We start from the raw sequence: 4,370 nt of genomic DNA, 5'->3' as shown, positions 1-4,370 counted from the left end.
ATAGGACTCTTATGTTCACATCAACTCATTCTACGTCCCCACAAAATGCCCGGAGAAGAGTGTGAGACACCCTGTATATATCTAGCAAACATCAAATAATAGTTATATAATTTTTACTTGGTGTTTATTGGATAATTTACTGATACATATTGAAACAATGTAACAACATTCGATATGCGATGAATATTCATGTAATGTAGTGAACTAGTGATAATTACTTTTAGATTTTTAACAGAATGTTATAATAATAAATATTTATATATTAAATAATATTTATATATTAAATAATATTTATATATTAAATAATATTTATATATTAAATAATAATAATAAAATAGTTATAACATATTTTATTTATATAATATTTTTAAAAAATAATTTGAAATAAATATTTATAAACATTTGTCCTTAATACTATGTGCTGTCTGGGTTAATACTTTAAATCTTGACAGTACTTTACGTAAATATTTTATCACTTAGCAAAGTATTACATATTAGTATTTAAATATTGACAATGCTCTGCGTAAATATTGTATGTCAATATTTAAGTGTTGAAATCACTTATTGTTCGCGACGCAAGCAAAACCGCGGAGAGCCGTCGCGATGAGAGTGCGACACTATCACGTGCTTTCCGCGTGCCTAGGTGTTCCGCGACGCGTGCCAGGTAAGCGGGAAGAAACGCTGATTGCTTTACGTTGTCATAGCAACTGCGGGCAAACAATGTTTCCGCGAATCGACAGCCGGCACGCGCCGTGGAGCCTTACATCTCGCGAAATATCTCCTTTTAAGGAAATTTCGGCACGCGACTAGCGATCACCTTTGCTCGGGACCAATCAGCGGGTGCCAGAGACAAGGAGAAAAAGGCTTGTTCCACGCGGCAACTAGCCGCGGTTTACAAAAAACCGTACAGTCTTGCAACAGCTGAGCTACCATCGAGACGTCGGTAGAGATTTGGAGCAATCCATCGCTTATTTCATATTCATGTCACGTTTCGAGAAGTAAGTTACGTCCGATTTCTGTTCGCCAATCGCTCGCTTTTCGTAAGGCCATCGTAGACGACAGACAGAAATCTTTTCTCTATACCGGTCTGCTGTCGTTTTTGCATCTGAGCGCCCCGATTAGCTGAATTTCAATTTTTATATCTCTGGGTCGCCGGTCGCAGTCGGCGACCGCTTTCTTGCGAATCTCCGGATTGCTCCATTCTCTTACTCATCGGCTGTCTCGACTGACTGTAGACTTTGGCCGTTCCTGGTTATCAATCGATGTGTTTTCGCGCTACATAGGACGACAATTGATCCGTCTTGTACATTTCGATTAGTTTCGCGCTCGCGAATGGGATTCAGCGTAGAATTCATCGATTGTGCGGAGCAGCTGTATCTGTGAACTTTATAATGTTTGTTAGTGTTGTCCTGTGTTAAAGTTTCGTGGCATTTCGACGATCGTTTTGTGAAAGAGTCGGCGGTCACCGCGTTACAAGATATCCGTCGGCCGTGTCAAGATCTTCGTCGGCCGGGCATTCGTCGGATGCTCTCCAAGATTTCCGTCGCGGTTGTGTGACCAAATCCACGACTCTCCGAAGATTTCCGTTCCAACTCGCGATCTAATCGAGGTAGCCTCTGTGTGAAGTCATCGAGAGTGTAAAATAAAGTGAATCACTAAACTCTAACGAGTCAGCTAATCACCGAATTCGCCTCCCTTTCCTCACTCCACCGGACCTCGTGCGACGTCGATCTAGCACGTAGAGAATTCACTCTTGGAATTTGAGAGAATTCGCTACAGAAATTTTGATCCTTCGAGCCGGATCGGTGAATGTGAATTCAAGGGAAAGGGTGTTCAATCGTACCTTGCAAAATGAGTGAGCTGCTGCAACGACAGCAACAATTATACCAATCGATCGCTCGATACGTCGAAAATTTCAAGAAGATCGGACGAGCCAATCTTACGGCAGCGGAGGTGCGATCTCGAATCTCGGCTCTTAAGGATCTCTGGATCCAATTCCAAGACGGGTATGCCTCTCTGGTGAATTCGACGCCGCTCCCCGCGCAGAAGGCGATGGACTACTTCACCGAGCATCGCTACGACGAGACGGAGGACACCTATCGTGCGGCATTGGATCACATGTCGGAGGAGCTAGAAGAGTTGGATCCACCTGTAAGTCCGTCTCACGATTCTTCCCATCTTATGCATAATCGTTCACAAGTTTCACCGGTGTCGCTCGCGCAACTTCCGCCGATTCGTCTTCCGCCTTTCGACGGTAATTTAAATGAGTGGGAGTCTTTCCGCGATCGATTCTCTTCATTGATTATTCAGAATTAAGAGTTAAATAATTTCTCTTGTATGCATTTTCTTACTTCGAGCCTTCGAGGTCAAGCTCTGGACTGCGTTAGTAATTTAGCTATAACTGCGTCGAATTTCGAAGTTGCGTGGCACACGTTAGTCGCGCGCTATGAGGATAAGAGCCGCTTGTTACGAGTCCATCTCTCGGCTTTGCTCAATCTTCCGTCGGTCTCTTGCGAATCCGCCGCCGAGATTCAAGTGCTACGCAATCGAGCTCACATTGCCGTCATATCGTTAACTCGGCTGTCGCGCTCGCCGGCGGAGCTTTGGAACGACATTTTAGTCTACCTCGTAGTCCAGAAGCTCGACGCGGCATCGCGAAAGGCGTGGAGGCTGAAAACGGCGGACCAAGACGATCTCCCGTCCTTTTCCGAATTGGAAAAGTTTCTCGCTAGCCGATCGCGCGTTCTCGACGATGTATCTTGTGTCTCCGTTGCGCGGGCTGGAGACCGGCGTGCGTCGTCCACCAGAATTTCCGTCGCGACCGCGTCAACGTCGTCGAAGTCAATCTGTCTACTCTGTAAAGCGCACCATTATTTTAGTTCGTGTCCGATATTTGAGAAGGCGAGTCCGGTTTAGCGTCGTGATCTCGTGAAAAAGCACGGTCGTTGCTTTAATTGTTTAAGCCAACATCACTCAGTTCGATCTTGCTCAAGTAAATATTCGTGTCGCTCCTGTCATGAACGATATCATTCTCTACTGCACACGAGTCCGCGAGCTGAACCCTCGTTGTCGAATGACCCGCCCGGTCACCAATCGAAATCGCGCGCGGAGAATAAACTCGAAGTTAACTCGATGTTGGCTACTCCGATGAGAGCAAAACCATCGCGGATTATTCTAGCGACAGCTCGCGTAAGAGTCGGCGTAGTCGAAGGTCGCTCGGTGGAAATACGAGCCTTGTTAGATCAGGGCTCCGAAATGCCCTTCAATTCTGAATATCTAGCTCAATTGTTACGGGTTAAACGCATACGGATGCCGACTTCGGTTTCTGCCGTCGGTTGCGTGGATGCCGGAACCTTTAAGTACGCCGCTCGAATCTGTGTCTCTCATCGCGCTGCGAGCTCTCCGACCTTAAACACTACTGCGTTAATTTTAAGTTCTTTAACTGCATACGTTCCGCAAAGCGATGCGGATATCGCCTCGTTCTCTCATCTGGCGGACCTTGCATTTGCGGATCCGGATCCAACAAGCAGGGAGCCTATTCACCTCATTCTTGGCGCGGATTTGTATGGGGAAATCATTCTAGGGGGTTTGCGCAAGGGTACACTCGGCGAACCTATCGCGCAAAATTCAATTTTCGGATGGGTCATATCGGGACCACTCTCCCCATCCTCTCACACGTCACACACTTCACCTCCTTCTCCTGGAGATGCTCGGATGTCGCATCACGTCGCCGTTTATCATTGTCTCAATACTCCCTCATTGGAGGACGAAATCAGACGCTTTTGGGAAATTGAGGACTTTCCCACTCGTTTAATCGCCACGCTTGACGACGAGAAGTGCGAGATGCATTTTCGTTCTACACACTCTCGTACTCCAACGGGGCGTTATATCGTCAGGTTGCCTTTTCGCCGTGACCCTCCCATTAATATCGGGGAATCTCGCCGACGAGCCGAGCAACGGCTGAACGCGCTCTTTCGACGGTTTGTTGCAAATCCGGAACAGTTCGATGAATATCAGGCATTTATTCGGGAGTATGAGCGTCTCGGTCATTTGCGTAAAGTGCCTGCCGCCGAAGGCCGTCCGGATGTGTCTATCTCCCTCACCATCCCGTTTTCCGTGACTCCAGCAGCACCACACGTCTGCGTGTCGTGTTTGACGCTTCGAGTCACACGTCGAACGGCTCGAGCCTTAATAATCACCTTTTAACGGGGCCCAAACTTCAAACGGATTTATCTGCCATGATATTGCGCTGGCGTCAATTTCGCTTTGTGTATTCAGCCGACATCGCGAAGATGTACAGGCAGATTCTTGTAGACGATCGCGATCTTGATTTCCAAAGAATTTTGTGGCGTGACTTTTCCCGCGAATCC

Source organism: Odontomachus brunneus, unplaced genomic scaffold, assembly GCF_010583005.1.
Source record: "Odontomachus brunneus isolate Ranch 3 - 2012 unplaced genomic scaffold, Obru_v1 Obru_scaffold_056, whole genome shotgun sequence".
Taxonomy (NCBI): Eukaryota; Metazoa; Arthropoda; class Insecta; order Hymenoptera; family Formicidae; genus Odontomachus; species Odontomachus brunneus.
The sequence above is the reverse complement of the archived record's forward strand: the minus strand, read 5'-3'. Positions refer to the sequence as shown.